General features: G+C 47.2%; 1 protein-coding gene across 1 annotated transcript in view; it reads right to left on the bottom strand.

Annotated features, from left to right (window-relative positions):
- LOC126527366 (uncharacterized) overlaps positions 1–23,692 on the bottom strand; it is a 132,697-nt gene that overhangs the window by 107,302 nt on the left and 1,703 nt on the right. The gene's annotated exons all lie outside the window — the stretch shown is intronic.

Here is a 23,692-nt window from a genome sequence, read left to right as displayed (position 1 = left end):
TATTGAGGACTCAAATGCGTCATTGTATACATATACACACACACAATGTGGAGTAATTTCTTCTCTCAAGAACCAGTGGAGATAGCGATGCGAAAAGGAGGCATTTGTGCAGAGAGAGAGAGAGAGAAAGAGAGAGAGAGAGAGAGAAAGAGAGAGAGAGAGAAACAAAAATCACCGCTATTATACGGAAAGAGACAATATTGTGCTCCACGAAAGCACTCATTACCGCCGCGCATGCGGGTACTACGGCGAGTTCTATGACAAGCACTGCGCGTTGCGAATTGTCCTAAAAAGAGGCGTGGGCTCCAAAAGGATATTTGGACGGGGAGGTGCACAGTGAAAAAAGAAGAAAAAAAAGAAAAAGAAACAGAATAAGATGAAGGTATATAAAAAAGTCGAAAATGGCTGAAAAGAAAAGAAAGAGCTGAAAGGAGAAACCTTGAGGAAACGAGACTTCAGGGAGCAACCTCTCATCGTTCCAGCTTCTGAAGCGTGGCTTGTACACAGGTCTACGTACAGCGCACACACAGTTTTCTTTTTTATTTCTGTCTTCATCGTGTATTCCTCTGTATACCTCGTGGTAGGGAGTCGCGGCGTTCCGCCTTGTTGGCTATGCGGGTAGCCGCTCGTTCCGAATGCACGCATGTAACTTGTGTGCTCGTATACCTTCCTTTCTTTCTTTTATTCGTTCGTTTTTTTTTTTCATGTGGATAAAGTGTACTTGACAGCGAAGGTTACGAGAACGAAGTGACGGTGTGCACCGAGCGTAACATCGTTGAGTGGTGCCGAATTAATGCGAGAAACCCAGAATTTTTTTGCCATTTCTCTCTTTTCTTCTTGGGATGTCAATGTACGAGGAGACGAGAGATCCATGGAGAGCGTCGCTGGCGGATCGTCGTTTCGTGGATTTGGACTCCCGAGTTCCTCACGCTTTCATATGCTGCGTATTCTTTTTCAAAAAGCCGACACGTTTTCTATTGGCGCCGGAAGATGAAGCGACTGCCTTTGCTCTAGCGTGCCGTCAGTGTAGAGGGGCTGCATGTGATCTCGTGACAGCCGTATACCTTGGATTGCTAGGCATTACGGGACATGGAAATATTATAAAAATGTGCAGCCTTTCCGTCGTATATTAGTCTGAAACGGGGGAGAGCGAGTGGGGGTTACCGATTATCTAGTTGACATTAAAAAGAAGAAATGGAACTGGGCAGTCTTTGTGATGCGTAGAGTAGGTTTACCTAAGAGTTACATGGGGGGTGCCAAGAGAAGGGAACCGCCGTTGAGTACGCCAGAAACTTTAGGGTGTGATGAGATCAGGAGGAGGAGAAGGAGGAGGGAAAAGAAGGAAGGAAAGGTAGGAAGGTCAACCAGATGCACGTCCGGTTTGCTACCCTACGCGAGGGAAGGGGTTTAAGGGAAGAAACGAAAGAAAGGAGAGGGAGGGAAGAAGCTTGCAGGCACAAGACGGGGTCAGCTAGCCAAAGACACGCGTAACTGGAGATTGTTGATAGAAACCTTCGTCATGCAGTGGACGTAAGCACGTTGTTCTCGATGACGATGACTGCGAAACTGCGCTTGTGACGGCATTAGCCTTGTCCTCAGTGTGTCATTTTAACATAACTGTCCAAGCCCAGTATACTGTAAGGATTCCTTTGACTCGAATATATTCCTTTCTTATCATGCATCCAGGTTTCACGGCGGATGGATGAACTGACAAACGGCTGGCCGATGTCAGTGACGGCACCTGTCGCTCGTGCCACTGACGAAACTTGAAAATAAATAGGTGGGTGTCTAAAACGTGGCGTCTCGGACGCGTTTCCTGCTCTGCAGTAGCTTTCGGCGCATGCAATAACAAAAGCATGGCCTTAGAGATTGGTTTCTGTTGCGCAAACAGAGCTGTCTCTAGGGGCGCGGATTCGAACACCAGCAATGGTATCGCAGTGGAATCGTTATATCATCTCGTTTCTGGTTGGTAGACGTGTAGCAGCGGTGTCCATACAGCAGCAGGTCGCAAAGAGCGTTTCAAAACTGAATCGATAGCTCCATGGAAAGCTTTCCAAGAATTTTCGTCGTAGCATTTCAACACCTCTGCGCTGATAAGAGCTGCCGCAGTCCGCAATTTCCTCTCGCGATGTCGACGGGAGTGGCGGCTCATGCAGCTCTCTCTCCGAGGTAATCGCTTGGCCGCTGATACACTTGCCTCGGCCGCGGCGTACAGCCCGGCTTGGATAACGCAGTCTACTACGGCGTGTCCCTACTACACACTATAATACCGCGGTCAACTTTTACGATGACCTCGACCTTGTTATCCACGGCCGCCGTACAGGACAGGGTCGCTGCGCCGTCTCGATCCTTCATCGCGAGCTTTGTAGCGGACTATAGTCTCATTCGCAAGTCCCACACTGGTGAACGCACAAGAGCAAGCACGCACGTACGCGCAGACACACACCCCCGCACACGCCGATACACACAAAATTCGCGCACACGCACAGAGAACGCAAACGTAGCGTCTCAAATAACACACACACACGCACACACACACGCACACACACACACGCACGCACGCACACACACACACGCGCGCGCGCGCTGTAGTAGTCCGGAATAGCAGGAAATACAGAGGCAGATGATGATAATAAACGAGCGAGCGGCACCCGCGAAGCGCTATTTCGCAAGGTCGCTTGGCAATTCCAACAGCGGCGAGCCGAGAAATGCAGGTCGGCCTGGAGGAAACAAACGGAGCGCAGTCCATCGCTCTGCTCGCGCGCTTCGTCCGTGGAGAGATTAGCAAACGCGCAAGCAAGCGCTGCTGCTGCCGTCGCCGAGAAGCTTCCTCCCTGCCTTTTGTCTTCTGCGAAGCCTCGGGCAGGCACAGCCTCGGCTTGCGGTGCATGGTGTCGGCGCTCTCTCGATTCGTTCCTATAGCGTATACGCAGAGCGGAGATTACGGGTGCGCGGACCGTTGGCGATGTGCCCGTAATTTCTCCTTATTGGGGCGCGTGCTCGGGATGCCGAGTATATACACACGCGGCCGGACGCCACGGCGGCACACTTAACCCCGTAATGGCCAAACGCAGTTCCACGTCACGGGAAAAACTGGAACAACTCGTTCACCTTTACTTGAGGCCATGGAGGGTACGTTCGTACAGAAAAGAAAGAAAAGAAAGAACAACAGTGAAATGTATTTGAATTAAAGCCCAATTATTGCCGTAATTCATTATTTAGCAATTGTTTAGCAAGTGGAGGTGGGGAGCGAACTCTCTCCAGCGTATCAGAAAAGCTATATGCTTTAGGTTTCCCGTACTTGAATCAAAATTTTGAGCTTTCAAAACAGCGTAATATATGTATGATGCACTGGATACTACTGGGGATATATTTTATTAATTTTTCGAAAAATATTGCAAGGAACGTTGCTGAAAACAGAAACTGGGACTGTTCAACACCGCCTCACAAACGGTTCCTTAGTCCGACTGACTTGGGGAGACAGCGGCAACACTCGTGTGCTTTTAGTGTATACTACTGCGGTGGGCGAGGCCGTGTTCTCCAGAGATGGCAAGTCGTTGACCTTGAACGGAAGTTTAACGTATACAGTCGTGCGGTGGGCGTTGTAATGCTATAGCTGGCGCCGGTTAAGCCTGAGAATTAAGGCCCGCGCACTCTGCTCAATGACTTCATGCTTCCTGGACCGAAATTTCCATTGCCAATTAACCCTGGCGTGACCAAAGTGGTGGCGTCAAAATCACTGCTGCATACTCGGGTGCGTCACCATTACATTCCATGGCAGTCGGGCAAGGTAGCATGACGTCAGGGATCGAAGTACACAGGCATTGTTCTCTATCTAGGAGGTGTTGGTCACAGCCGGCGATGGCTGCCCCTGTCTCATCACTTTCGGGGTATACTGTTCATAAACTGTAGGCAAACGAAGGGTAACCTAAGCCCGGCGCTGACGTTTCGGCAAGGGGGCTTATTTTCTTTTCTTGCGTGTCACTTAATCAAGGCTTATTTCCCCCCAAACTTTCGTTTATGTAACATGTTTATGACCATGGGCTTCAAAACTGTCGCATGACGCTCTCTCAGAGTGATTTCCCCTTCCACTGTGGTAATACGTATACGGACAAGCTACATCTACACGTGGGGAGGGGAGCAACCCCCCCCCACATGTAGGGTAGCAAACTGGGCTCAGTATGGTTAACCTCCTTGCCTTACCTTCTCTCTATCTGTCTCTCTCTCTCCAGTATACGTTCACCCTATTACTTTCAACGCACAAACGGCGTCAAAAGCTCACGGACCACAGAATGCGAGAAATACTTGGAATTATTCAAGCAATTCATGATGGGTAAGACGAACAAGGGAATCCGAAATGGTAGAATTTTTTTGTTTTAGTAACGACTACACGATCTAACAGACAGTACGCCAGAGGTAGCATAGGGGGAAGCTAATTGCTACTCTTCATTTAAGTGCAGAAATAATAGGACGAAAAGGTGCCTTGCCGCATGTGAAGACCAAAGGTGTACGTCTTTCTAATTACGCGTGCGGTGGTTTACCGACTGTGCTATAGCGTTCTGTTCATGTCCCCCAGCTCACTTTCTCGGGGATTTGCGCATGCGTGCTATATAGATATAGTCCTCGTAGTGTTATCCAGCGCCGCTCGCGACCAATATGCAGAGGGCGTGAAACCTCCGTTTAACCACGAGTAGTTTCTGAACGTATGTAGCCGGTAGGGCCCGGTGATGTAGCTAGCCTATAATGCAACCCCATGACGCATATACATTCACTAATGACAAGACGAACTCGTTGCGAAGATGAAAATGCTCTGACCTTCTATTTTGCCTGAACTAATGTAACTAACTGCTTCATTCTCTCTCTCTTTTTTTAATGTGCCACTGCTGACCGGAATTGCTTAGGTCAAGGGCGTCACCAGATAAGTGCGCAGCAGTTGAATTCGCACTTTCGAACTCCTTTGTACTCACATTTCCGTGGGCATTGTTTGCTTTAACTTATTTTGCCCTCGCTGCATGGACCTCATGTCCGCAGTGTGTATTACGTCCATAAAAAATTAAATAACCCTCCCTTGTTCAGTTAAAGTAGCACGGGCTAGAACCACATATGCGAAGATTAAAGCGTCGCTCTTACGACAGCTCTAGGGCACTTAGATCACGGGCTTTCTGCAAACAAGAATATCCTGAGACCGTGGCTTCGTGCGTCTTCGGTGCGCAAAACCAGATATATCGCTGCTGCGATTCTTGCGATGCGTCAGCCTGTATGACAATTTCTGGTGAACCGAACGATGAACGCTTGATTGCGGGACGTGTCAATCCACAAAGTGCAAACTTCTCTCCTTCTCGCCCCTTCCCAAGCGCTGGGTAGACAACCGGACTCAGCCTGGTTAAGCTCCCTGCCTTTTCCTTATGACTTAACTTTCCCTCTTACAGATAGGCTGCGCGCCCAAGCTGCAGAAAGATTCGGGCAGACAGCAGCATTAAAACAGTGAGACAAAGGACAAAGCAAAAGAAGCCCAGAACAAAGCGATGTCCTCCGGTGGTTCTTTTGCTGTGTCCTGTGTCGGGCTGTTCAAGCAGCTGCCGCTTAAAAAAAGATGTGCTGCTACCAACCAGCCCAAATGAACAGGCTGTCAGAAAGATTCAGCTTTTTTTTTTTCCCCTCTCAGATACCGCAATCTGGAAACTTTTGAGGACGACTGTGTCTACCTCGGTCGCCCACCGCTTGAGACTCGACCGCGGCTCCGAGGGGCTTTGGCAGAGAGCGGGGTCGCCCTCGCTGGCGGGGAAACGTGGGGGGGAGGGAGGAGGGGGCACACTGGATCGCGGCAGTTCCTCCGCGGCCATGCGCGAAGACAGCTTCGTGGTGCGCCCACTCTGCCGACGCTGTATAACACGTGGGGGAAACAACAATGTACGAACGCGTCCTTCTCGCGACGACGAACGCGGCGGGCGTGGAATCTGGGTGACCAGTGCGCTGTTGCTGCGGTCTCTCTTCGCGTGTTGGGCTGCCAGCCAAGCGGAACCGGATCGAATTCCGCTCGCCGTTCGGTGCAAAGAAAGAAAGAAAGCAAGCAAGTACGAAAGAAAGATTCCCGAGGAGTTCTAGCTACGACGACATCGCTTCCGTGCACATAGCAGGAACGCTATACAGGTCCCCGCAGTTTTTTTTATAAATGTCGGCATGGGCTCTTGTTGCTGTTTCACTTCGATCGCTGCTTGTGTCTTTACTTTGTTTTTTTTTCAGTTATCTTAAAGGGATGCGTTTCTTTTTACGATAGCTTTATTTCCTTGAAGTTCGGACCTGCCATTTTGTGACCGCAAGAAAATCCTACGACATCTTTGTTGCCGAGACAACATATTTATGCTCAGTGCTATTCTTCTACACGCACGAGCAGAAGGGGAAGTTTCTATATGCGATTCCAAAAAGGTTAGCTAGCTAACTGAGTCGATGTTCATCAGAGAGTCCCTGAGGGCTGCATATTATTGCATTTGCACCCTGACTCTGGCTTAAAACTGCAGGACTTTCTTATTCCGTGGGGAAACATTGCGTAATACCGCGTACAACGCAAATGCTTAAATTTTTTTGTTGAGAACTACGTGCCTTAATGAGACTTTATGAGCAGTTTGAGCGTGTCTGCGTGTATGTGGATGTATGTGCCGTTTTTTGTGTCCGAATGCAATCGCTTTGGGTATCATCTGTATCATAACTTTCACCTTACACCTAGAAGCAGCACGCCTGGCTATGAGCCAGTAGACAACTCCAGTTTTCACTGAAGACAGCATTTGTCTACGGGTAAGCCAACTACGGATGTCTCGCCACTTGCGTGATGCTTCTACACAATAAATAAGGATTCCTAATCTTATGTGATCATTATGCGACACAGTAATGCGCTAGCTCCATCGCGTGTATAGAACGCATCACTTCACCGCGTGTGGAGAGCCGGAGCTTGGAATCGGGCCGAGCTTAATGACCCGTGTAGCCTACAATAGATCCCAGGCATACAATGAAAGTATAAGAAGAACCAACGACAGCGGCCATAATGCGATGGCCAGACGAAAGGAAAACAAAGCGCGCCGAGCAGGCTGACGACACGAGTGGAAGACATTTGACGGAGAGCGAAACAATAAGGTCGCAGCACTGTCTCAGTATATCCGTGCAGTGTAGTTGAAACCGCCGCCTGGCTTCAGCCGATCGGGGAACCGAACGCAGACACACGTTTATCTGCTCCTCTCGAGTAAGCAGACGACGCCGCAAAAGATAAGCAGACGATACCGTTGCAAAAATGAGCGAACTACGCTGCAGGAACCTCGTAAATTATCTGTTCTGAAGAAAAAAAAGTTTGAAGAAAATCTAGCGAATAAGAAATTCGCACGCTGCACGAACCTTCGCCCCCCCCCCCCCTTCCCCTTTGACTGTCCCCAGGGTCGTTTGTTAAGAAGGGAGAGCTGGTTGGTATACGCTGTGCCAGAATCCGTAAGGGGACTAGGGGTACACGTGCCGGATTCAGAAAGCTTTTCGTTCGTAAGAGGTGTTTGACGTTGGCCCTCCATGATGTGTCCAAGATCACAATTATTCGGTATCTGCGCTTGACAACAGCTCTAGCGTAAACACTTTTCTTTAGTAAATACTGGCCCGGAACAGTTTAGATTTAGTGACCCCACTTTCAGAAGCTCTGCTCAAAGGGGACACTTTTCTCAAACGGTTGTGTACGACATTTCGTTTTGTTTTATTTCCGAATAACTAATCGTGTTGTCTCGGCAGTACAGCTTAAAAAAAAGTGGGGGGGGGGGGGGGAAGTAGCTTCAGCATTTCCGCATTACAAGTCCGAGTTGGCGGCCCCGGAAGGCACAACCAGAATCGTCTGCAGACGCCGGCGAAACGCGGCACCATTTTTCCTACTGCGCACGACAACCTCGTTGCACCTCGTGTACAGCCTCCACGACGCTGAACAGTTTCAGTGAGACAGAGTGACCCGAGTCTAAAGACAGTAACGTTCCCTGAAGCTCCTTGTAGGCGCAACAGTATGTGTTCCGTAATAGCGGCTCTGCAGGGACGAACGCGGATAGGGGGCAGCGGCCTTCTACAAGTGTCCGCATTGTCTTCTGCGGTGCGTGTGTGTAACGTTCGTCGAACCGTCGCCGATGCGTATCGAGCTAAAAACAGCGCCGAACTTAAATTGCCCTAGCGGCCTCCTTTCACCGTTACGTTGCCATCCGATCGGCTCGGGCCTACAACGCCGAGGAAAAGGTTAAGCGGGGGGATTTCGGCGCACGATGGACTGATTGGCCACGGGGACAGTAGCCGGCAAAATGTGCGTCTGCAAGACGAGACAGACGGCAGAAAGCATTCTACGGACAGACGGTAGATACTTGCCTCCTCCGCGAATACTGAAAGGTAGCATAGTTAAGCGTTAACCTACGCGCAGATAGCCAGGGAGAGTCATGGGAGACATAATCGAAGGAAAGCCACCACATATTATAGCCGTCGCATGCAGTAAAGGTCGACAGTGGTTTTAAATGTTACCAACGTTATCGACTGGTCGCGTCATGTGATATCAATAGGTGATCAAGAATAACCGTATAGTTCGGAAGACATTGATTGTCCTAATAAATCGCGGAGAAGAAGCACCCTGCTTCAAGTTCATAAGCTTCGAATGTCTCCAATGCTGTAGATCTGTCCAAGCTGTATTTCGAAGGTGGGAAAATAGAGCAACGCATCTATTAACTACTGCAACGCACATATGCTACACGTGGCAAAAGGTGAAATCCAGCGACATCGTACTGGTAGAGATGTGTGTAGCGAGAAATGGAGAGGTTGATTTCTTTGACGGGAACCGGCTACTCGAAAAATTTTAAGTCTACCAATGCAGTTTATGCCTGTGACAGAAAAAGTGAAGCATACAGATGACAGAGGGGTTAACACAGTACACGCTATCCACTATGCATAGCAATAAAATTCACAACATTTGTGTAAGTCAACGGAGTACCAGAGCACCCACGCAACGACTTCAGTTTACGATAACCCACTCACTGCTTAACAAATTACGCCTCATGTCAGACTTCCGTCATCTGTTATCCCACTGCCAAAAATATTCATGCGCGAACTTTCGATACGAAAGCGTGCGCAAACGGCTCGTGCCGTCACCTGCCACAGAAGACGAGGCGTATTATACATTCAGCCTCTCGTCTGCAGAATAGGCGCGGACTGCGACTAGCTGAGCGGATTTGACCCAAAATCTTTGTGTGCCTCACGCTTCCGCGGTATTACGTCACCGCGCACGGTAGGGAAGCCCGCGGTCGTGAATCGATGATGTCACGTCAGGCAGAGAGGAAAGCCAAGGGGAAATCCCAAGCATAAGTCGAGCTGCGCATTCATATACGGCGCGTGGCGAAGCTGCGACGGTTGTGACTTGACTGCCCATCACGCATTCTATAGGGGCGCTTGCATCGTCTGCTACATCGTCTGCTCAGCCGACTGTTGACATGTTCCTTTGTCGAAACATTGCCTCCAGCCTGAGGCTTCTATTGTTCGGACACTCTTGATCACTTGTGCAGGTCGGTGTTCCGTCTTCTTTCCAAATTTAATAAATTTCGTTCCTGTCAGTGTAGTTCTAATCTCTTATCATTACGCTGGCGTACTCAGTCTTCCCTGCTGAATATAGGTTACAAGGCCCGCAAGCAAGTAAACAAACAAACAAACAAACAAACAAACAAACGCCACACTCGTTGCAAGCAAATTAGTACCGAATTTCAGACGATAAGGGTACCGGAAGGGACGGGATTACGAAGTTCCGACCTCGATGGCGAGGTAAATAGTGCGGCTTCGAATACCGTCGGAAGCAGGCGTATGCAACAGAGGACCGGTCCGGACTCCGCAATCAAATACACCCGAAGGCTTACGCACAATAATGGATGGGCGAACTAACAATTACGCCGGCTCGTGCGCATAGAGGAGTCTCGAAAACGACCGCACGCGGGAATCTTGTTCGCGCTTATTCTTAAGAAAAATAAGAAAAGGCCTGCTAGAGAAATTAAGAGAACTGGGACACGAGCCTTTTCTAAAAGTATGCCTCCGGGCGCCTTGCGGCGGAAAATTCATGCAAGATCTCTAACCACTGTGTCGCTAATACCGTGCACCAATGTTGAAGCAATAGTGCGTGCGAAAATACGACTACTGATCCGCGCAAGGAAGTAGTGTTGAATTTCAGCAACGTTTTCTGTGCTCGACGTTCATTCAGTTCCAACCGGTCACTGAAGCCAAACCTACAGAGCCCGCAGAGATGATATCTGTTTCGCACAAAAGACTAGTGCTGAATTTCAGCAGTATTTTTTGTGCTCCGCGTTCATTGCATTTCCAACTGGTCACTGATGCCAAATTCACAGAGCCCGCAGAGATATTCACTGTTTCGCACAAGAAAGTAGTGCTGAATTTCTGCAGTGCTTTTCTGCTGCATGTTCATCACAGTTCCAACTGGCCACTGATGCCAAATCTACAGAGCCCGCAGAGATATTCACTGTTTCGCACAAGGAAAGTGCTGAATTTCAGCAGTGTTCTTTGTGCTCGGCGTGCATTACAGTTCCAACTGGTCACTGATGCCAAATCTACAGAGCCCGCAGAGATATTCACCGTTTCGCACAAGAAAGTAGTGCTGAATTTCAGCAGTGTTTTATTGTGCTCGGCATTCATTACAGTTCCAATTGGTCACTGATGCCAAATCTACAGAGCCCGCAGAGATATTCACTGTTTCGCACAAGAAAGTAGTGCTGAATTTCAGCAGTGTTTTATTGTGCTCGGCATTCATTACAGTTCCAACTGGTCACTGATGCCAAATCTACAGAGCCCGCAGAGATATTCACTGTTTCGCACAAGAAAGTAGTGCTGAATTTCAGCAGGTTTTCTTTGTGCTCGGCGTTCATTACAGTTCCAACTGGTCACTGATGCCAAATCTACAGAGCCCCCAGAGATATTCCCTGTTTTGTACAAGAAAGTAGTGCTGAATTTCAGCAGTGTTTTTTTGTGCTCGGCATTATTACAGTTCCAACTGGTCACTGATGCCAAATCTACAGAGCCCCCAGAGATATTTCCTGTTTTGTACAAGAAAGTAGTGCTGAATTTCAGCAGTGTTTTATTGTGCTCGGCATTCATTACAGTTCCAACTGGTCACTGATGCCAAATCTACAGAGCCTGCAGAGATATTCACTGTTTCGCACAAGAAAGTAGTGCTGAATTTCAGCAGGGGTTGTTTTTTTTTGGTGGTCGGCGTGCATTACAGTTTCAACTGGTCACTGATGCCAAATCTACAGAGCCCCCAGAGATATTTCCTGTTTTGTACAAGAAAGTAGTGCTGAATTTCAGCAGTGTTTTATTGTGCTCGGCATTCATTACAGTTCCAACTGGTCACTGATGCCAAATCTACAGGGCCCGCAGAGATATGCACTGTTTCGCACAAGAAAGTAGTGCTGAATTTCAGCAGGGGTTGTTTTTTTTGGTGCTCGGCGTTCATTACACTTTCAACTGGTCACTGATGCCAAATCTACAGAGCCCCCAGAGATATTTCCTGTTTTGTACAAGAAAGTAGTGTCGAATTTCAGCAGTGTTTTTTGTGCTGGACGTCCATTACAGTTCCAACTGGTCACTGATGCCAAATCTACAGAGCCCGCAGAGATATTCACTGTTTCGCACAAGAAAGTAGTGCTGAATTTCAGCAGGTTTTCTTTGTGCTCGGCGTTCATTACAGTTCCAACTGGTCACTGATGCCAAATCTACAGAGCCCCCAGAGATATTCCCTGTTTTGTACAAGAAAGTAGTGCTGAATTTCAGCAGTGTTTTTTTGTGCTCGGCATTATTACAGTTCCAACTGGTCACTGATGCCAAATCTACAGAGCCCCCAGAGATATTTCCTGTTTTGTACAAGAAAGTAGTGCTGAATTTCAGCAGTGTTTTATTGTGATCGGCATTCATTACAGTTCCAACTGGTCACTGATGCCAAATCTACAGAGCCTGCAGAGATATTCACTGTTTCGCACAAGAAAGTAGTGCTGAATTTCAGCAGGTTTTTCTTGTGCTCGGCGTTCATTACAGTTCCAACTGGTCACTGGTGCCAAATCTACAGAGCCCCCAGAGATATTTCCTGTTTTGTACAAGAAAGTAGTGCTGAATTTCAGCAGTGTTTTATTGCGCTCGGCATTCATTACAGTTCCAACTGGTCACTGATGCCAAATCTACAGAGCCCGCAGAGATATTCACTGTTTCGCAGAAGAAAGTAGTGCTGAATTTCAGCAGGTTTTCTTTGTGCTCGGCGTTCATTACAGTTCCAACTGGTCACTGATGCCAAATCTACAGAGCCCCCAGAGATATTCCCTGTTTTGTACAAGAAAGTAGTGCTCAATTTCAGCAGGGGTTGTTTTTTTTGGTGCTCGGCGTTCATTACAGTTTCAACTGGTCACTGATGCCATATCTACAGAGCCCCCAGAGATATTTCCTGTTTTGTACAAGAAAGTAGTGTCGAATTTCAGCAGTGTGTTTTGTGCTCGACGTCCATTACAGTTCCAACTGGTCACTGATGCCAAATCTACAGAGCCCGTAGAGATATTCACTGTTTCGCACAAGAAAGTAGTGCTGAATTTCAGCAGGTTTTTTTTTGTGCTCGGCGTTCATTACAGTTCCAACTGGTCACTGGTGCCAAATCTACAGAGCCCCCAGAGATATTCCCTGTTTTGTACAAGAAAGTAGTGTCAAATTTCAGCAGTGTTTTTTGTGCTCGGCATTCGTTACAGTTCTAACTGGTCACTGATGCCAAATCTACAGAGCCCGCAGAGATATTCACTGTTTCGCACAAGAAAGTAGTGCTGAATTTCAGCAGGTTTTCTTTGTGCTCGGCGTTCATTACAGTTCCAACTGGTCACTGATGCCAAATCTACAGAGCCCCCAGAGATATTCCCTGTTTTGTACAAGAAAGTAGTGCTGAATTTCAGCAGTGTTTTTTTTGTGCTCGGCATTCATTACAGTTCCAACTGGTCACTGATGCCAAATCTACAGAGCCCCCAGAGATATTTCCTGTTTTGTACAAGAAAGTAGTGCTGAATTTCAGCAGTGTTTTATTGTGCTCGGCATTCATTACAGTTCCAACTGGTCACTGATGCCAAATCTACAGAGCCCGCAGAGATATTCACTGTTTCGCACAAGAAAGTAGTGCTGAATTTCAGCAGGGGTTGTTTTCTTTTGGTGCTCGGCGTTCATTACAGTTTCAACTGGTCCCTGATGCCAAATCTACAGAGCCCCCAGAGATATTTCCTGTTTTGTACAGGAAAGTAGTGTCGAATTTCAGCAGTGTTTTTTTGTGCTCGACGTCCATTACAGTTCCAACTGGTCACTGATGCCAAATCTACAGAGCCCGCAGAGATATTCCCTGTTTCGCACAAGAAAGTAGTGCTGAATTTCAGCAGGGGTTGTTTTCTTTTGGTGCTCGGCGTTCATTACAGTTTCAACTGGTCCCTGATGCCAAATCTACAGAGCCCCCAGAGATATTTCCTGTTTTGTACAGGAAAGTAGTGTCGAATTTCAGCAGTGTTTTTTTGTGCTCGACGTCCATTACAGTTCCAACTGGTCACTGATGCCAAATCTACAGAGCCCGCAGAGATATTCCCTGTTTCGCACAAGAAAGTAGTGCTGAATTTTAGTTTTCGTGCTCGACGTTCATTACAGTTCCAACAGGTCAGTAATGCCAAATTTATAGAGGGTGCAGAGATGTTCACTGTTTTGCATAAGAAAGTACTGCCGAATTTCAGCATTATTTTTTGTGCTTGACGTTCATCACAGTTCCAACCGGTCAGTGATGCCCAATGTATAGGACGTGCAGAGATGTTTGCTGTTTCGCATAAGAAAGTAGTGCCGAATACCGGCAGTACTTCGCTTTTGATGTTAGCTGCAGCTCCAACTAGCCAGTTATGCTCTGTATCTGTATAAATGTAATCCTTCAAACACAAAGAAAGGTCATGTTAAAATGATAGGGTTGTAGGCGTACTTCAGGCACTTTGTAGGTATCCTTTGTATGGCGTAAAATATGGGGCGAGGGAAGAATGCGAGAAACTGGCATGTGACGCCCGCGCCAGACTTCTCCAAGAGCGACTTTGGCATGAGAGAACCATGCGTGTGAACGTGGCATATTGGTTAGAGCATTGGGCTGGAAGACAGGATCGATTCCATCATCGGTCACATTACATATATGTAGTATAGCATTGCATCTATAGCATTATAGGCGGAATTCACGCAATATGGAGGTATCTAACAGTGAACTCGAGGTGTGTTGAGCGTACTCGAGCGTGTCACAGCGTGTACGAAATAGCAAGTTTATAAGGAATGCTAAGTGTAGATGTATTACTTTCAGGATGAATGTGTGCAAGGTTGCCCGTGGCGCACGCAACTGTCAAGACGTCACAATCATCCCAATTTTAATTGCGTATGCTATCCCGTGCCTAGAAAGTTAGCGGTGAACATATGTTGCCCCTTCGGTACCCGATGTGCCCGAGTTGCTTGGCTTGCACGACAATGCACACGTTTGGTTAGAACGTGAGTCGCGAACTTCACGTTAGAGTGCAGCAGACGACTGTCGTTACTGGAAGAAATGGACTGAGTTAAACGCCACTGGAATTTCACAGCGCTCGTCTTGCAGCACTGTCTGTTCCTTAATTTCGGGAGCAGACGACAGACATCCCCGCGTAGGCTGCGGATGAACGCAGTGTGCCGTCACAGGTCTTACCTCTTAGACGGTGCCCGATGTGCACGAGATGCTTGGCTTGCACGACGATGCACGCATTTGGTTAGAACGTGAGCGCGCGTATCGCGTGTCGTGCGGCCGTCGTTTCCGCTTTCTCGCGAAAATCAATGCCGGATTCACGGCGCGGTCGCGGTGTAGCCTTTAGGAAGCGGCAATTACGCTCCGCCACTCGTCATTAGGGGCACTCAATGCGCGCGCGCGTGCCCTGTTTCCTAAAGCTCCCGGTTGCCGCAAGAAGGCCGCAGGGGACGGAAAGACGCGCGATTAGGCCTCGGCTTTGTCAGGCCTAAAGAATGAAAGAAAATTAGGAATGGCTTGTGTGCTTCTTCTTCGTTAGGCTTACAGAACGAAAGCGGGAAAAAAAAACACAAATATGGCACGTACGTCTGCTCGGGAAGGATGCAGAAGTCAAAATAACGAACGAGGTATATACGGCTTTTTTTTTTTTTTCGCGAAGGGCGTCGTTCATGCTAGCAAAGCGGATGTTTGTATGTACGGCAGTGCTCGTAGCTCTAACGCCGCCTTGACATCAACGCCAGGAATCACGAAAAGCGTCTTTCCGAAAATATCTGGCACAATTGGAGCTCAGACTGGGCAAAGAATCGGTATACGCTTTCCGGTAGTGGGTATCCATCAGCAAAGAACAGCTCTGCGCAAAGAAGCAAACAAGGCTGTTAAGGAAACGGGAACGTTCCTTGGCGACGAGTAATAGACGCGACCCATATGATCGCGTAGCTGGGAACAGAAACACGGTTATTAGAAGAACCAAGTTTCGGAAGGTGTTGTGTAGAACCAAGAAGTCATAAAAAAGTATTTGGTTGTGCTATAGCTTCAGAACTGGAATTTCGCGGAGCCGGGACATGTAGTAGTATATAGTTCCGTCCAATCTGGGTCGCCTAAACATCGGTAAGCCAACTGTCCTAATGCTGGATTCCTATTTATTTAAGGTCCCGCCGCACTGGGCGAGATATTCTTAAAACGATGCCGACTTGAAGGGCTGCTGCAGGTAGCAGGTGAACTACAGAGCTGTCAATTTATTAATAACCTAACGCCTAGCTTTCTTCTTTTGAATCCGGCACTTGTAACTAAGCCCTTCACGAATACAACTCCGCCTTTGGAATCACGGTCCCAAGATTGAGGCTAGCCTTGCCGACAAAGAGCTGATTAAAAACATCCCGGCAGAAACAATCTTCGGTTGATATCTTCGTTAGCGATAGCTTGCACATAAAGAGCGACGCGCTGCAGATTACAGTGACCAATATGCCCCTCAGCCACCGTGGTAGACCATGCATTGAAATCAGTAATTTCCTTCAGCCTTAAAACGTGTTCAACCGCAATATACAATGGGCTTTATCTTGTGGAAACGGACCACAGAGGCACGTTATACGATGAGTTACACGCAGCGAATTTCGGGGAAGAACTCGTCTCGTCGTTTCTTTCTTCGTCCTCAGACGGAAGATTCGAATGTTACGAAAAACGGTTTCCAGTCGAACGCTTCCCCAACGTACGCCGCTACAACGAACGCGTCGCGTAGCTGTGGCGCCACTGCCTTTCGCAGAAGTCACCTGCGTAGGTGCGCTTTGCGCTAGCGTTCAATGGCAACACTATAGCGACGCACTTGAGAGAGAGACAGAGAGAGAGAGAGAGAGAGAGAGGACAGGAAAGGAAGGGAAGTTAACCAGACGCACGTCCGGTTTGCTACATTGCACTGGGGGAAGAGGTATGGGGATGAAGAGGAAGAGAGGAGATAGAGTACCGTTTCGCGCACTTCATTGTTCCGATCTCCTATATACTGCACTGCTCCCCGATTTACTCAACCCGTATACGCTGCTCGTCGTGGCACCTAGCTCAGCGGATGCGACAGCTGACAAGAGCCTCGCACATGTTGTCATGACGTGATGATGACGTCGCAAATGATGACCGACGGTGTCTTCGAAAGCCAGCTGGGCCGAAATCCGAGTAAGCAACTCTGATGAAGATCTTGAAAACGAACCGAGGATTTCGACGGCAATGGTGACGGCGTTCGACGATATGTATCTTTGCATTGCGTAGTTCTTGCGTTTCGCTGAAAATCATGCATGTAAATCCGGCGCTGTAAGGTTATCTGAAGCCGCCGCATACTGTCAAATAGTGCACAAAACTATTAGCGACTACAATAAAGTTTTCACTCACTCACTCATTCACTTATTTCGGTAAGTCCCTCTTGAATTCATGGTAAGTAAAAGTTTCCTTTTGTTGAATGTGCTTAGCCCACTCTAGTTTGAGCGGCACGGTGCGCGTCCTTTTACAACAAAGTGACCTGTATAACGAAGAATTTTCGAGGTCCCGAGCATTTCGTTGTAAAGGCTTTAACTCTATTTTGCGAAGCGGCGAAATCATTTAAAGCCAGAGGCGCGAGTTTTAGTAAGTACACGCGCTGTCCACGGCTGTGACATCGGACGTTGTAAAATTCCGCCATGTTGGCGTTTTGAGCCGATCGGAACGGGCATAACCACAGAACAACAGCCGAAAAGGTGGCAGATTCGACAATGTGGCGGAATTTGACTGTGTTTATAATAGCACCCGATCATTTCCACGCTGACTAAACCAGCATGCTTAAAGCTCACATGTGGACACTCGCGCTGAGAGTAGTAACCTTTTATTGGAACCATATATATATATATATATATATATATATATTTATATATATATATATATATTCGGCCGGTGTCCTTCTGACGAAGGCCGGACCTGTGTGTGTGTGTGTGTTGTAAAGGTAAGGGTTCTTTCGGGTGTGCCTCGAGGCCGGCCTCGATTGCGGGAAGCATATTGCTCCCCGTTCGTCGCGTCAACGGTGCATCGCGTAATGCGAAAGACCACGTGACGCGATCCCGTGAGGGGGTCGGTGATGAGGGATACACCGCTGCCACGCTCGATCGAGGTCAGCCCCCCACGAGTGTAGTGGGCGTGGGGGCCAATTTCGGATCGGTTTTTTGTCCGAGCGCGCAATATGACGTCTCCATTACGGCTGGTGTGTGCAGGCGCTATATGCACCGGCCCGTGTGTTCTTTCAGCGGGTGGGTCGACCCGGTTAGCGATTACGTGTGTCGCTCCATGGACAGATCTTGATTGTTTGTTTGCTTGTTGTCTTTCTTTCTTTCTTTACTTTAAACTTTTGTTATCTTGTTTTCGCCCGAGTCCCGTCTGACGTGTTCCATGCAAACGGCCGCAGAGTTGCTTGCGGCGTAGGGTTGCTTGAAATTGATATGGTCGGCAGCGTAGAAACGCCGTTAGGCCCTCCCGCGACCAGTTATCGCAGAGGGGCTGTGATTACAGGTAATTAAGCTAACGCAATTACCTACAGAGGGCGCACGTGTAACTGCAGCCCACGTGTAACGAGGGCTGCTTGAATGCAGGCTGCAATGCATGTCTTACAGCAAACACACGTAGTACACACCACACATTATGTCTTAAGGCAAGTCTTGATCGCAAAAATAAAACTGCTGCTGGCGGGGATTACACATGCACATGCACACATTCGTAGATGCATGTATACATACATACATACATACATACATACATACATACATACATACATACATACATACATACATACATACATACATACATACATACATACATACATAGATACATACATACATACATACCACATGCACACATACATTAAGCTGCCCTTCATGTTACCAAATGATTAGAGAACTTGGATACGTGGCGTTTTGGGCTAGTTGATGGCTATCTCAATGGTGCTTGGGTAACAACGCAAAGGCAGTATACAGGACAAAGTAACACGCGGCCAAGAACTGCCTGTAAACGATCGAACAATTTCGATTTCTTAATAAGAAAACAAACAAGACACGGACAGGAACGGAAGGAGCAACGGGACAGGCGCTGAACACGCAACTCGGAAACTTTGTTAGAAGCAAGACAATTAAATTCTATAAGCGCAATAAAGTCACTTGAGTTCTGTGAACGCGATACAAAAACGTGAACGAGCGTGATACCATTTTCGGGCTCGTGCTCACGCGAGCAGGACGACAATAGGTGCGCATAGATCAAGCCTAAAAAAAATTAAGTTATGGGGTTTTACGTGCCAAAACCACTTTCTGATTATGAGGAACGCCGTAGTGGAGGACTCCGGAAATTTTGACCACCTGGGGTTCTTTAACGTGCACCTAAATCTAAGTACACGGGTGTTTTCGCATTTCGCCCCCATCGAAATGCGGCCGCCGTGGCCAGGATTCGATCCCGCGACCTGGTGCTCAGCAGCCCAACACCATAGCCACTGAGCAACCACGGCGGGTAAGATCAAGCCTGTTCTTCAAAACGATTTGAGGTGAATTAAATTATTTTGTCCGATGACACCGCTGTCACTTAAGATGAAGATACACCGACTCGCCCAAATGCCAGTTCTGTTAACGATGTCTTATTTGCCTGGTATTGTCTTATTTGTGACATTGCGATTTGTCCTAGTTACTATATGGCCTGGTGAGGCAACCACTACGGCGAATCGTACTGATCGTTTGGAAGGCTAACAAGAAGTCGCCAATCGACTTATTTAGTTACGCGAATTAGGGCAGGCAGTTTTGCAGAAAAAGCGAGACCTGTGATTCTCCAAGGCAATTTAATTCTAATCGGAACATTTACCTGGGGCGATCGTGCGAGAGGTTACCCGCTAATGAAATTGCGACTAAAATAGTCGTCATCATCATCATCATCATCATCAACATTGTAATTGATTAACTTCACTGCACGACAAATCCCTGTGCCAGACATCTCCAGTTATCTCTTTCCTACGACAGCCCACTTCATTATCATCATCACTATGTGTAAAGAGAACCTAAAGATAAACACTGGATCGGTTCACACCGATAAAGTATTCTTTTAAATTATATTTTCCCTAATTTCGCTGTGAGGGGTTGATTATCAGACGAGAAACCGAAGGTCAAAGTTCGAAATTTCTTTGAATCATCGCGCCGAAACACGAGAGCCTCTACGTCAATATGACGTCATCAATTTCGAAATGTTGGTTATCGCAATATAAGCCTTGTGGCTTTGGTAGCATATCTCGAAGCTTGCTAGATTAAGCCTCATGGTTTTCTTTTTCTTAGAGCACAATGTATTGCGTAGTCAATCCTTAACGATAGGAAATTAAGTGGACCCGAGCAAACACCGTCAAAAATATGTGACGTAACGGTGGCCTAATGTGGAAGCTTGTAGGCGGCATCCCCACTTGTACTTCGTTTTTTTTTTCTTTGTGCCTCTTTTCTGGCTTACCAGGCCTCCGCTGGCGGTAAGAGCGGCTGTATTTAGAATTGCAGCAGGGTGATTTACTGATGCAGCTCTGAATAATATTTTTAGCGTTAATCTCTCTTTAATGTTCTGCAGCCTACGCGTATGCGGCATAAACACCGGCGACGCTAGCGCAAATTAAAAAAGAAATATTCGTGGTGATTTAGCGATAAATGCAGGAGAAATGCGTTAGAATTACGTCCGACCTCTTTGAGGTCTCGCATCCCAATGATTTAAACTGCGCTCCCCACATTGCAAAGCTTTGTTCAAGGGCTCACTCGACACACATCCTACCTCTTCGAAGAGCAGAGTATATATATATATATATATATATATATATATATATATATATATATATATATATATATATATATATATATAGAAAGAGAGAGAGAGAGAGAGAGAGAGAGAGAGAGAGAGACGCTCTTCTAAGCTCTCCCATTCCCCCTCTACTTCTACCACGTAAACGGTTTCCCACACCTCACACACGTACACACTTTTCCCCCTTCGACGCTCTAATGCTAACGTAATAAAAAGAAAAAGGAATGGGTGGGGGGGGGCGACGAATAACGATTTCGCAATAGGTACGCAAGGCAAACACCGCAAGAAGGTTGCTTACTAACTGCTCGTTACTCAGAACTCTCAATACTGCAACAACGAGGATCCGGTAAGAAAAACGAAAAGGAGAAGAAAGAAGAAAGAAATGACAGCTTGGATGATTGAAGACATCAGCGACGAAGCGATCAACGACGGCGTAATGACCTGACAGGCTGTGTTTTAGGGGGCTCGTTAAGGAACGCCAGGTGGTCAAAATTAATCTGCGGCCCTCCAATGATGCGTCTCTCCTAGCCTTAGCGTTGCCTCAGGGCGTTAAACCCCCCACGAATCAATCAGGAAAGCTGAGAAGCAATGAAACCTTTGTCACGTTGGAACTCACCAAAAGCGAGTCAATTTCCATATAATGTACGCATGATGTAATAGCTGTTGTATATAGTGCCCATAGGGTGTGTTCTAATTATGATCTGCATCGTAGGGCAATCTACGATGACAACTAAGGAGACGGCTTGGGACCGAACCAATGGAACGTATAATTCAGAGACGCGAATTGCCAGACATACCACTCAAGTTTACAACACAGTGAGTTAGGTCAGCAACCAGAGTGCGTCCTGCTTCGAGCCACTTTAAGCTGGTTTGAAGAATGACACATCTTGAACCATTTGGAAGGCGTCTCTACGACATGTCGCACGGACAAAAAGAAAGAAGCTAGGAAAAGCACATATTATCCCTGTATTTTAACGTTTTGCATGAGCTAAGCTATGAAGAACACAACGCATGTTGCAGTAAGCACATGAGAAAGCGCGTCTGCATTTTCCTGCGAGCAGACAACCTGCTCGCCGAGTTTCCGAGCCACGCCAGCCGCCATATTGTTGGGACAGCAAAAGCAGCCTGCATCGTTTTTGACTTCGGTGCTGTCATCGCGAACCGGTCTCTTTTGCCGGCTTCGTCAGAATTGGAACGAGACTTCATGTGGCCGCTGTCCACTCAGCTGTTTATTTAGCCGCCTACGGCGAGTATCGGAACACGGACAGAGAGAGTATACGATAAGCGAGAGGTAGCGAGGTTAACCAGGACTGAGCCCGGTCGGCTATCCTGCACTTGGGGAACTGAAGAGGGAAGGGAAAGATTAAAGTGAGTCGGTCAAGACTTTCGCGTGTTTGATCGGACGACTAATCGATAAGAAAAGTTTATTTCCAGGTTATATCCCGATGACAGGCAAACACGCAAACAAGACAAGGTCTACGTGAAAATGGAGAAGAAGCGATCAACACAAACCGAACCAGACAAGCTTCTGGCTCGAGTCAACGCTTTTTCATGGGTACTTGTCTTAGTCAGGGCAGAAACTGGTGCCTGACAGTTGTCGCCCTGACGAAGACACGCCACTGTGTCGGGAACGTTGACACTAGACCGTCTTACATTGCTCGGACGCTTTTAGTTACCTATGATACGGTACGTAGCCTGACGCCTCTACAACAAATGCCTATACAACCGAACAACCTGTGTAACAAACAGTTACGTACGTCCCGGCTGAATTCATATATTTCATGTGCATTGCGAGCGCCTCTACAGCGAAGATCACTACAACGAATTTTCCGGCACTACGAATGAATTTATGCATCACCAAAGGCTGATATGTTGCTTTACAATGAGCGCATTTAGCGACAATGTTACTGCCCTAGAACCGCAGCCACAACTGATCACCGGCTGCCTAATCGGGACCAGTGCGGTGCGCGACATTTACAACGAAGTAACCTGTATAACGAATGGTTTTGGAGGTTCCAAGCAATTCATTGTATAGTCATGCGGTTGTTCCCACAATATACCGACAAAATGGGGTAAGAAACGACAATGTTTAAATCAGGAGTGAAAAAAAGAAAGAAAAACAGATAGACGAAAGGTTACTAGAGACATACCTTGAGCCGTTCTTGAATTGGAGAATTCACGACTGTGTGTACGAGATCCATTATAAAGAACGAGCAAGCGTTTGTAGACGGAAACGCAATTTCCGACGTCTATCGGTAAATCACCCCTTTCTCTCTCTCTCTCTCTCACACGTGGAAAATACTGTGTTCCCATGTCAGCGGGAAACCCAACTTTCTTTCTTTCAGCGGGTATACAAGGAAACATTTCCTGGACAAATCCTAGGCTTTTTCTGGGAGGATTAAGGCACCCCCCGCCATTCAGTATCGGACATCTGCTCATGGTACACATTTCACGTCTGACTGTAGAACAGCAACCAACATAAGATAACCACTTCACACACACACACACACACACACACACACACACACACACACACGCACACACACACACACACACACACGCACACACACACACACACACACACACACACACACACACACACACACACACACATATATATATATATATATATATATACAAGCCACAGTTTTGCTAATCTGTACATCTGACTATTGAGCCTGCCCAGAAAGGTTTCCGCATGATTTCATCTCCGCAGTGAAAGTGCGGTAGCAAAGTGAACGGATTAAGAGGCAAGGTTCATTGACCCTGATTATGCGCGTAATCCGACCCCGTCTTAAAAAGGACAGCGGAGACGTTCAAGTAATGGCCGGGATAAGCATTAGCGTTAGATCCGCGTAACAGGTCCATCATATTGCTTGTCTTTGGAAAAAGACATTGCGTCTTGTTTTCCGCTCCCCGTATTAAAGCTTACATTAAGCCGTTGAAACCCGTATATATCGGTAGATAAGGAAAATATATCGTACAAAAAAAAAAGATGAAGCCAGAGGAAAGGAATGCGTTTTTTTTCTTTTTCATTTTTTAATTCCCAAAGGCTGATTCAAAATTCTAAATAACCAGTTTCCCTTATGCTAGACATGAACGCGTGCGCGATGTTGTAGCAAGTGACGTAACTTTGGCACTAGACGTGAAGTTGGCCACAGATCTTTACAGGACACTGTTGCGACGAAAAATATGAATTTCTGCTCTGCTAAGGGAGTGAGGCTTCTAATTTAACGAGTCCCCCCGTTCGTAGCAAAAGCTAATATAGATTGAAAACATGAATGCAATGATACGTGCTCAGACTTC

This window comes from Dermacentor andersoni, chromosome 9 (genome assembly GCF_023375885.2).
Source record: "Dermacentor andersoni chromosome 9, qqDerAnde1_hic_scaffold, whole genome shotgun sequence".
NCBI classification, from domain to species: Eukaryota; Metazoa; Arthropoda; class Arachnida; order Ixodida; family Ixodidae; genus Dermacentor; species Dermacentor andersoni.
The sequence above is the reverse complement of the archived record's forward strand: the minus strand, read 5'-3'. Positions and strand labels throughout refer to the sequence as shown.